Genomic DNA, 12,146 nt, shown 5'->3' with positions numbered 1-12,146 from the left:
TGGTGCCAAGGCTTTGTACTTGGTAGTTTCTTACTTTGGTGTAATAGCATAGCATGCATAATATTAATATTGAATGTGACTGTGAATTAGTGAGACGTTTGGCAGATAGTAATATCGAGTCAGTCGACCCTTGCAGTATTATTTTGGTACTTTGTTTGTATTTCAAACCAAATGCTGCATTTGAAAAGTTGAAATGCACAGTGTATAACTAAATCAATGACTGTAAAAAGCCATACCTAATGTGCAGGCTTTCATTTGTAAAATGATGACGCTGTTAGTGAAGCTTTGTTCAGCTAGCGCACATTTGCTAGCCCAGACTCAGGTATGGATGTGATGCCTCGAATGCTTACATGTGTTTTGTGGAGTAATTTTTAATTTTCACGCACATTTACAAACTCAAAGTGAAATACAGAGTTGTGTTAAGGTGTGATGATGCAAATTTGCATTGAAGTACTGTGGGATGCTTCATAAAATCCCATAACTCCATTGGCTGGTATAGCCAACCTTTCAAGCACTCACTGAGCTCTAACATCAAGAGAAGAAAAATGTATTGATCTCCATGTGTCTCTGAAGTCTCTCCGCCACTGAAGCAAAACATTAATTTGGGAGTGAAAAATTGGGTTTATGCTTCTGAGAGGCTGTGCACTTGAGTGCCCATTCTGTGAATGTTAATGCGTGCAGTATTTCTCTCTGTGATTTGTAGGGAATGTTGGCACCTAAATCTATGTACCTGTGTAAAGTGTGTGAGTTGCTTTGCATTGATCTGCTCACCGGGCCAGAAAAATATCTCACTGTTGATGATGATTGTCAAGCATGCGTCCGCCGATTCATGGAGCAGTTTCTGCCTGTTAAGTGACACAATAATTACACACCAGGCTAAATAGCGCTGTCAATGATTGTGGAGAGTGATAGCAGTGGATGTGGAGGGAATACTGATGGTCCAACAGAGGCAATGCCATATTTCTGAAAGCCCTTTCCCTTTGTTCGAGTCCCTGCTTTATTTGCCTACGGCTGCCTCCTCCCCTTTGCGGCGAAGCGAGCTCATTGGAGGACAGCAAAGTCACGGGTTGACGATCAGGACCACAGCATGAAGGAGTCTAACTGTTGCTAAGGTATTTTGAGTGGTTAGTTGACCATTACACGAGTTAATTTGCAATCCCTCTGCACCTGTTAAATGCACAGAGATGCCGTGTTGTAAGTGTGAAATCTCAGGATTACTCAGTTTCTCATCAGGGAGCCAGACAGTCTTCACTATGACTTGCTGTCTGGGGTGTTGATGGCTTCAGGCAACATTTGTTTTTGAGATTTGACCCACATCGTGTTGGATTTTTATATATTGAATGTCTCTTGTTAAATCCTCTGCCAAAAGACATTTGGCAGAGGTTCATGCTGTCTGCTGGTAGGCCTCTTACAAACGGAGCTGAAAAAAAATCTCAGGTTCACCCTCGGTTCAGGGCTCATGTAGAGGGAAAGCTATTTCAGTGCTGCAGACTGAGCACATCACTGAAGGCAGGAGTTAGAGGAGCTTCTTTTAAGCTCAGCTTTGTCTTCACATATTTACAAAAAGATTGATATGTGTTAAGTTCTGTATATCTATTGCTCTGAATTGAGCTAATTAGATAATTTTAATATTTCTCCATGTTTCGATTTCTTTACTTTCTCACATGGCATTAAAAGGACAATGGATAATGTCTAATACATTACATATTATGAAGATGGATCAATACTTTCTATTTAAATTATTTTCCCTTAAAAAAAATTAACTAAGAAAGACTCATTAACAACACAAATCTTTTTAAAGAGCATCAACATGAAAATACATACAATATGCCACGAATCAGAATGTGATTATAAAACCACAAACACAATTTTCAATGTATATTTCTGTCTACACTTGTGGTATTTGATGTGGATGACAATCAGAGCCTCAGTTCGTCACTGCCTGAACACTCCTGCAGCCTTTCCACCTACCACTTGGAGCCGATCCAGGTGAGTTCACCTTTCTACCAAAGAGACTCTCAGACGTTTCTTTCTGCTCAGCAAACTGGAGCAGAAACATGTAGTTCAGTGCATGTTTCACTGTTGTGAAGGTGACAATGCTTTTGCGAATCGTTCATCACCTCTCTGCCCCTCCACCTGCAGCTGATCGGTACGACGGACCCGCACATGCATGTAACATCCCCTCCTTCAGTCAGCTCAGTCAAACGCCATCAGCACTTTTTTTCCAGCTACCGCTCTGCTCTACTACCCTCCTCTCGATACTCTAGTTTAAATTTAGGTTCACTTCAGACCACACACACCATCATTATGTCTGACTGTAGAGAGGAGACGAGAGCCGCTGGCCCTGTCTGTGATTCCGGGGGAGCTCATCATCCCGACTTCGTGGTGCAGCATAAGGCAGCGCTGACTGGGACTGTTGGTATTGAGGAGGGAGGAGCGCCCCGGGCACAATCCATCAAAAAGGAGCTGTTTGCACTGTGGGAATAGACATGAATAATCCATGCTTTCTTTACCCTTTCTTGTGTAACTTTGCGTATCCCATTACATTCTCTGTTGCCTTGTCTTCAAATATCAAACCACTGAGTTTGTATTAAACATTTTTTTTACTTGAGCAATTTTAAAATCTCTAGACTTTGTCTGCAAACCAATAACTAACTACCACATGCTTAAAAGTACAGCCATCAAAGAAAGAAGCAAAACTAATGTGTAGATTGTGAATTTAAATCAACTTCATCTTTATTTAGTTGTACTGGGATCAAGATCCCATCAGGATTACCTGTTAAGAGAAGATTTGGGAGTATAATTCACTAAAACAAAAGCAATCACCACATCTTGAGACTTAAATCATTTACATCAAAAGAAGTATGTCTAACCAACCATTTACAAAACATTTCTCAGTTTTTTTTAGTTTTTTTTTTATCATATTTACTTTATGTCAATCAAGTGTTTTCTTAACTCAGCATAGCAATATGTTGAACAGTATAAATTAAATAAATAGTGTTCTCACTGCACTACTCTTAAAGGGAACAGTAAGGGTAAATGTCTCTGAAGCGCATCATGTTTTTTTTGTGGTCAGGATTCATGACTTTTGTTTTTTGATCCTAGAATACATTGTTTAATTTTGTTATGGTAATTGTTTATGTTATTGATTATAGGTAAATGCATGTTCTATAAAGGTTGTATAGAATATGCATTGTGCGCTAATGGTATCAAACTTGAAAATTCACACAATGCAGAAAGCACTACATTATTAAACAGATGAGCGGCATGTAAAAAAACAAAACAGAAATGATCCAGCAGCCTCTTTGCTTACAGCCTTTCTCCACTCTCCTTCTATTTTCTGCTTCAGAGTAGAGTTGTGAATATTTTAGTGAAGCTTATAATTTACTGAATCCAGGGAACACTACTCATGTTTCATTGTTCTTCACCTGTGGTTCTGTGGACCAAACAGGACCAGGTAAAGCAGGGGGAGGAAAGACTGAACAGGGTTTAGGTTAAATCAGTTCAAAACCAACTGACTAGTGTGTAAAGAACAGAATTTATGGATGAATCGAGCTTTGGGGGCTTTCTAGTTTTCAGTTTTTTTATTATGGTCATAAACATTGATTTGTGCAGTGCTATTAATGGAGGAGCCTCTTGAGAGCTCTGAGCCATAATCACTGTTTGTGAAGTCCTTCTTCTTCTTTCTTTTTTTTTTTTTAAATGGCCCGAAGACAGACGTTAACCATATACTAGCCTTATCAATACTATTTCTTACCAGGTGAATTATGCAGTAAAGGCTGCTGCTAAGGAGAGATCTGATTTTACAGTGCTGGATTATAACTTAATGGACTACTGCCCCACTGTGGCAGTAATATTATTGTGCTTGAGTGTCACATTGTGCTTCTTTTCTTCCTTTTACTGCTCTGTTTCAGCTGAGGTCTTTTATGAGCAGGAAAGTCAGTGTCTGAGCAGCTTCACCTTTTCCCATCCAACATGATCTATCTAATATATTTATTAACATCCCCACATTTCCTTCTGTTTAGTAGATAAATTGATGAGTCCTCTGGCAGTGATGAATATCCAGAGACGTGAGGAGGGGGTTTGTGGATACAAGAAATTATAAAGTCGGCAAATCTTTTTGCTTTAATTAGATCTTGGAATATCTGATAAGATACCTCATCTCAGTTTTCCTTTTTCACAGCTCTGAGCATGAGCTCTGAGATGAAAACGATGCTAACTCAATCAAGCAAAGTGCGAATTTGATTTCATCTGAATCATTCCATTGATCTTCTGCCCACCAGGTAGTATTGAATAGCATGGGTTTAAATGTCGGCATGTGATACTGCATAACTTAAATTTACCAGCAGAGATGTGCCGTGTTTGCAGATTAGACGGTGTGAGGGATTTTTGTTGCTAATCTCCTGCCTTTCCTCTTCAGCTCAACCAATTAGTTTTGCTTTTTGGTGATCCTGCAGGCTAAAAGTCCAATGAAGAAGACCTCTACATTAGGTCTTCTGCCCACCGTGGCCCATATTGTCCACAACTACCACTAAAGCAGGTCAGGCAGGAAAAATATCCCCCACCTTTTATTCTGCCTCCATGAGCAGTATAATCAATATGCTCTGGCTGTATTGTGCGACTGGTGGGCGAGGCCGCCTGCTCCTTTTGGAGAAGGCAAATGAACATGCACCAGCATGGGCCCATCCTGTAACACACTAATGCACCTCAGGGCCCTGACATCAATTGAGAAAGATGATGGACAACTGTGTCCTGTGCATCAGAGGCTAAACACATTTCTTACAACTAGAATCTGAGAAGCAAATGGTCATGGTTTTGAAAGGAACATCACTAGGCCTCTGTTCAGGTGATATTTTGTCATTCAGGTCATTTGTCCTCATCCTTTTAAAGACATTTTTTGACATTATTGGAAACAGGTATATTTGCTTTCCTGCCAAAAGTTAAGTAACATTGATACCTTTGTCATGTCTACCACATCTAAATATAAAGCTATAGCCAGAAGCTTAACCTATCTTAGCATAAAGAAATAGGGTGAAAGGATCATTTGCCAGACTTTTCCTGGCTTGGAGCCGTAACTTCTTGGCAAATAGTGGCACCTATTCTTAATTATTCTCTATTCATTATTGTGGTTTTCAGACACAGCCCCGGAGTCTCTGCTGGTTTGCTCACAATAACTACAAAGCCCAGGAAGTTGCCGTTTGCAGTCAAGATATTAGAGCACTTAACCCCGACAAGATGTTTTTACTTTGACCGTTTTTCTATGGATTAAAGAAACAAGATTTGAAGTGTCAATTAATAAGCTTTAGAGGTGCTGATAGGTGGATATGTTTGTATACCTTTAGACTGAGCCAAGCTAGCTGTTTGCAGGCAGTAAATGCTGGTTCAGTGTAAAAATATGAGAATGTTATCAAACTCTTCATTAAAAGTTTAGCTATTTCTTTTAGGGTCATATTATCTTTCTTAGAGAGCCTAATTATAAGGATTTTTTTTTTTTATATATGAATTCCTCAACTATATTCTTTATATTTATTATTTCACATTAATAAATTGGTTTTTATCTCACTTTTCACATGTCCAATAATAGTTAGAATGAACTGGGATTGTAGAGTCCTGTTTAGATCTTTCAGCATCACAACATAGTTTTCAGACTGGTTTATGCACACAAGTGTGGTCTGTCTGCAGAAAGAGGAGCTTTTCCATTTCTGTCTCTCCTGCAACCGGTCTTCTAATAATAGCTTAGTAAAGCTGTTGCCAAGGTGCATACGGTGCAAGTCAATGTTTTATTTATTTTGTTAGCTCAAATGGATTTCCCAGCCGAGTTTCAGAACCTTAATCTGTAGCAGGGATGGTGGCCGACACCCACATCATGTTTTCATTTATGCTTTATGCGAGTGGGGGTAGCCATTACAAATTCATATTATTCTGGAAAATGGAGAGCAATTCTCTATTTCCACAGATGCCATGTTTCTATCACTCAATGTAACGTCAATGCCAGATGGTGACAGCTGAACCTTTTTTGTGTTAAAAAATATTTTTTTTGCATTATGAAAAAAATATGCTAACTAATCAATATTGAATTATTGCTGAAAAATAATGGTGGAAGATATATTTTTAAGTGTCCTTTGGTTTTTAAGGATCAATGCCATAATGCTTTCCACCTCACAAGCAGCAAAACTGAATCTGACCAAATTATATTTTCCACCCTCCTGCTTCCACCTTCCATACCTCACTACACAGGACTGACTTCAGATGTGCTTGCTGTGCACTTTTTGGCTCATTTTAATTGGGTTTCCCCCTGAAATACTTCCAGAAAAATGGCAGGACGACGTATCCAAAAGCCTCCAGATCAAATCAAAAGCTCTGTGTTTCTCTTGATGGCTGTAACTGAGCGGAGATGGGCAGGGCATGGCTGACATCCCAGAGTCATGGCGGGGAACTGGAGTCTGGAGAACCGGCATGTCTTCCTATCCGCTCTCAGAGAGCTCTGTTTGTTGCTCTCTATCACCGTCTGTCACGCCACAGAGCGCCATGGCCACACTCTTTTTTTTTCATGCATTTTTCCATCATGGCGCAGGCCTCTCTCACACACTCAACACCTTAAAGGGGAAACATGTCATCCCTCTCTCTTCACATAGTGCTAAAAAGGCCCCACGTCCCGTGAGGGATCCCTGCCCTTCCTCTGCTAATCGATCTGCTGAACCCTCGCCTTGCCTCATCCACCTATCTATCCGTCTTTCTGTCTTTATGCCCCGCCGTTCGTCTCAGTCTTTACTACTTGCTCACTGAGGATATCTCAGTAGCTTCTGTTATTAATCAATATGTTGTGTACCTCCCTGTTTAGAATAGACATATGAACATACATGAATCTTGGTGGTTCTAATATAGATCCAAAAATCTGGACATCCGGCAGACGGTCTGTGCTCACTATACACAGTGAGTGGAGTCTCTCCCACTAATGTAAATCTCTCACTTTGTAATGTATGCCGCCTATTTGGATTTTGCTTTCCGTTGCTCTCCTCCAACTCTTCCTTAGATTGCTTTTTTTTTCTCTGCATTCAACCCCCACGTGAGGTGCATTGATCGTTCCAGTGTACTAATTATCCTGCTTGGCCTTGGATGTTTCTGTGAACCCCGGTCAGCCTTTAATCGACATGTATGGACGTCTGTCATTACAGTCAAAAACGAAAAAGAAACTGTTTTCATTACAGAATCGAGAGTAATATTAGGTTTTGACTTCTGATTTCTCTCTGTAAATAAAAAAGTGACACCTTCTTAAATGATCAGTCTGATAATCTGCAGTCACTTCCTGTGCCACATAATGAGCTCTTGACTTGGCTAGTCAGCACCATGGTGTGGGTGTGTATGTATGAGGGCACGATTTACATATGCATCCATGCATATGTGATTATCATATACAGTATGTGTGTGTGTGTGTGTGTGTGTGCACGAGCATGTGGGCAAAAGTACAGGTTGGTACATCCTGCTCTGCCACCATCTGTGCTCAGGCAGGCATCAGGCCACTTCGTACACACTCGCCTTCTTCATGTAGCCACATAGCTCTGGTTTTGTTTGTTTTGTGCTTGTTTACAATATGAAGATGTCTTGATATCTAATTAACAAGTATCTATAGCGAATAAGTATAATATAAATGTAGTTATAGGGGCTGAATTTCTTTACTGATCGTCTAAAGCTGATTTTGAATGATTAGAGTTTTTGTGCCAACACCAACATCATTTGATCACATTATGGGATCAAAGACTTTGAAATTCATGCTGTAATAAATGTTGCCATTTTATCTCTGCTTTGATCTAAGCATGTGCTCAGCTGCTGTTTGTTGTCAGAGTTTTGTGTGCTCAACCTTTTTTCATCAGGTAGATTCTTAGAGACAAATCACAGCAACTCAGTATGGTGATTATAATTTTAGCTTCTTGCAGATTGTTTGTTTTTATTGTCTTTATGCAGTTATACAGATAGTCAACAGTTTATCAACCTGGCATGTCTTTTAGCGAGGAGAAAATTCTGTCACCATTGTTTTATTTGAAATACATCTTGAAGTAAACCAACATTTTGTTTAATATGAACATACTTGTGATGATATCATTAAATCACAGCATATTTAATGCACTAGAGAGAAAATGGTGTTCACCAAGTCACAGAGGAATCCCTGACCTACGATTGAATTATACATGAATTGGGACCACATTACAATTCTAGATACATCCTTACACTGAATGCGTATTCATGATTAAAATTTCAGGTGTGTCTGTAATTGCCAGGCATAATGGTGGTAGATTGGGAATCAATAAGGAGCTATCGAGCAGTGTCACTGGTGACCTTTGTGTGCGCTTTGAGGAGCCTCAGCCAATGACATTTTAAGCTCAAAGGTCCCCGTAGATAAGCGATCATCGGGCGGTGTGTAAATGACACTCTTGGCAATCTCTGTGTTTCAGTACAGTGCTCAGCCTGGCAGAACATATACATGCACCGAGGCAGACTGCAGTGCATGTTCAGCATGAGCTGAACCCACGGACATGGCCAAAAGTGTTGGTGCCTTTACACCTCATGAAAATAAAGCTCCATTCCTCCTGGAAAGTGTCTTTTTTCAATTAAAAGTTATTTTCTCATGCACACATGTAGTCTACAGTTTACTATAGAATAAAGCAAAGAAGGTGTGGAAAGCGCTGAATTATTGATTATTCTCCGAAGATCTAAAATGGCCTGGACAAAATTGTAATTCTCACAAGTGGTAACAAATAAGTGGATTGATATTTCAAGCAGAATGGAGTTTGCTAAAATGCATGCTGATAAATCACAATGCATTTGGACAGATGTAACAAAAGTTACAGCACTTTGTTCACAGAATAAAAAATGAAGCTGTCAAAGAAGAGAACAACATCCCCACTGACATGGAGGAGGCTCAGGGTTGAGACTGCTTTGCTGCGTCTGGCTCCAGGTGCCTTGAATCTGTGCCAATCATATATCCTCCAACAGGATAATTACTTAAAACATCTAATAGCACCCAAGAATGGATGAAAAGAAAAGCCCTGATCTGAATCCAATTGAAGATCTTTGGAGAGAGCTGAAACTCAGAGTTAGGACAACGTAGAAGTCTAATTAAGAGCTACAACAATCACTGGATTGCAGTGATTTCAATCAAAAGTTTGGACTACGGAATATTAGGTTAAAGGGCACAATACTTTTGTGCAGGACATTTTAATTTGTTTTTTTTAAGTGAAATAATGTGACATCAAAAATCAAAAGCAACATGTATGCTCTATTTAATAGCAGTAGTGGATGCCAATACTTGTTTTTTCCAGTTTCAGTTTATTTTAAATAAATGTTTATTTATGTTTTAAATATCAAGTGTATCATCAATTTTGGCCACTTAACAACATAGAGCCAGAAAATATTGAAAGAGGATTAGAGACAGGTTACAGAACGATGCAGACATTGCACACATAAATAATTCAGCTGCTCGGTAAAGTATGCAGACCAGCTTTATAAACCCTAATGAGCTGAAACATCTGTCCGCCTGGGGCATATTGTGACCTGCAGCCCCTCTCCAGCCCAACCATCGCAGTCCCTTTGCCCAACCTGTTCGGCACTGCCTCCTTTCCTCACCTGCAGCCACCCTCCCTCTCTCACTCTCACTCCTGCTGAGGCTTAGACGTGCTCGGTATATGAGGATGCACACCCTGGCGTCAGTACCATCTGCCAGCTCCCCTCAAGGCACAAGCCAGGTGCTGGGCATGCTCTCACCCCAGCTATGCCACAACAGCACTGCCTGCTGGGATTAGCCTGGCTGTGCCAACTGTTGATCATCATGTCCTCTCATTCTCGCCCAGAGACTCTCTATTAACCCAGGAACAAGCTGTGCTTAATATAGATTCACAGTAGACTAAAAACGGACTCAAAATATGTTTAAATTTTTGATGAATGCAGATAATTTCCCGAAGCTACGTTGAGTCTTTGTTGTGTGTTAGCTGTGCTCCTCCCCTGTGTTTGCTGCAAGTCTCTGAGGTTGTTTCCCTCGAGACGCAGCCTGTGTGGAAGCACAGCTTTCGTTTTCTGGAACACGACTGCGCTGCCATGTTTACTGGATGCTACTACTGAAATAATCACAGGTAACATAGGGACTAAAGTCAAACATGTACAAGGAGAGAAAGTAAAACAAAACTGTTGCTTAATCAGGAATATTTACACAGCTTTGAATATGCAAATCTTTCCAGCAGAGTTGAGTGCCCCTGTTGTGTTTATGTTGTTGATATATTCACATGGCTCTTCAACCAGGAAGCTAGTGCAGAATCAGGGCTGAACTGAGAACGAAGGTGTAGAGGTTCCCCTGCAGGGTGAAGGAGTAGCTTAATTGCTTTTGCTTAACTTATAACACTCACAGTTTCAGAGCTTTACTGCATTTTATTACAGATGGTACAAAAAGTGTGGCTTAATCAGGTTTAAAGGTTATTGCCATGACAACAGTCATTTGTGTTTCTTGTTTCCATTTGATGTTACAGATACTGAACATATGTCTATCGCACTACATCCACTCATCACCTAAATGAATCACTATGTGAATCAGCCTCCATACTTTTTAATAAGTCAATTCCCATTTTCATTTTTCTCACTCTGATAGTCTTGGGGCCGCAAGCCTCACTTCTCAGCTCAGTTACTAAAGAAAATATGTGTCCCACTTGCCTGGAGAGGGTACTAAACCCAACTTATTGCTCTTTAATAATTGCCTTTTCAACACTGTTATCGTAATGCAGCCGCTTTTATGGCGTCTGAGAAAATACCATTTACTATCTCTCAGGAGCAGAGTGGCAATCTTGGATGTGATGTGTCCCACCACCTCTGTTCCCATCCTGATGTCTCCTACTCTTTGGCTCCTTTATGAGGCCTGATTCATTGCACGCTGTTGCCATATGATATTAATAGATCTCAGCCAGAATGGGTCTCTTGTGTGTTATGCTCATAAGTGTTATTTTCCTGGACAATAACTTTCAAAAGGATATTCCCTTGACTGCTGTGTCAGATTTGTATTGTAAATGCACAGAATTTGTCACAATGAAAAAGTCGTAGTTTTACAATCCAAACCTGGTCTTGTGCTCAAGGTCACAGTGTACGGCTGCACAGAGGGGGGACTTCATACATAATGTATACAATATAGCATTCATTGCTAATTAGCACTAACAGGAAAGGATGCCCCCTGATTTCCCCTGATTTGATTCTCATTTGCATAAATATAATGGGGCACAAGAGAGTGTAAAGCCCAACGTCTGTCCTGCCCAAGGGAAAGAGAGGTGTTACTGGGATCTGGGTGCACAAGTGATAATTGTTCAAGAGCTGTAACGCTGACGCCCAGACCATAAAGTAGACGGTGTGAAGTGAACAAAGAGACTCTGGTTAACAGACAAATGCATCATGAACCCGATGCCGACTCAGTGAAAAGATAAGGCTCTTAGTAGCCTCGGTTAGATTAATTTAATATTTCTTTAGTTTGACAGATGGATTTTTTTTTTTTTCATTTAATAGGGAGATGTGACTAAATGCTTGTTTTAAATAAATGTAATAGTTATACAAGATAAATGGCAGTGCTGATGAGAACCAGTGATAAGGTTTTGATGGAAGACTCTTTAACAGTTTTGTCACCTAAAACTGGGAATCATTAAAAGCCGGTTGAATGATGGTGGTGATTTTAGGGGGTGGGGGTTGCAATTGGAGGGAGTGGTGATACATTATTCACAGAGGTGGGGGCCTTAAGTGCCAAATTAATTTGTTTTTTCTTTCCAGTTGGACGGCAGAATAAATGGGTGCTGTCAGTCGTGCAGTAAAGTGCTGTGCATTCATTTAGACAAGTGTTATTGCTGCACTGGAGCAATACGGCTTCAGCGAAGCAGGCCAGCCTGGTGGGTGGAAGCTGTGTAATTATCTCTGGTTCCTATGATGGCGATGATTGCTAAAACAGACAAGTGGTCCCCGAGCACAGCAGGTGTGACTGTCAGACTTCAGGCTGGTGGGCCTGTCTGTGGGTAAGAGTGCACATGAGCAGCTCCGGTGGCTGAACAGACCAGTGCCTATTAGTTTCTCTGTAATGACAGTGGCACACCGATAGTTACTTGTGCAAATCAAGTATTGAATTATTGAAT

At 40.4% G+C, this 12,146-nt stretch overlaps 1 protein-coding gene across 3 annotated transcripts in view; it reads left to right on the top strand.

The window, feature by feature from the left end:
* Positions 1-12,146, top strand: part of ccdc33 (coiled-coil domain containing 33) — a 45,831-nt gene that overhangs the window by 16,847 nt on the left and 16,838 nt on the right. The window contains exon 2 of one of the 3 annotated variants that reach the window (XM_069162763.1): positions 1,924-1,989. The exons of the other annotated variants lie outside the window; for them this stretch is intronic. The gene's annotated coding sequence lies outside the window, so the exon portion shown is untranslated. The remainder of the gene's footprint in view (positions 1-1,923; positions 1,990-12,146) is intronic. 3 annotated transcript variants of the gene reach the window in all.

This window comes from Embiotoca jacksoni, unplaced genomic scaffold, assembly GCF_022577435.1.
Source record: "Embiotoca jacksoni isolate LCO1_2020_lvr unplaced genomic scaffold, fEmbJac1.0.p SCAF_3, whole genome shotgun sequence".
NCBI lineage: Eukaryota > Metazoa > Chordata > Actinopteri > Embiotocidae > Embiotoca > Embiotoca jacksoni.
Note: the sequence above shows the minus strand (reverse complement) of the source record. Positions and strands in the feature narration are given on the sequence as shown.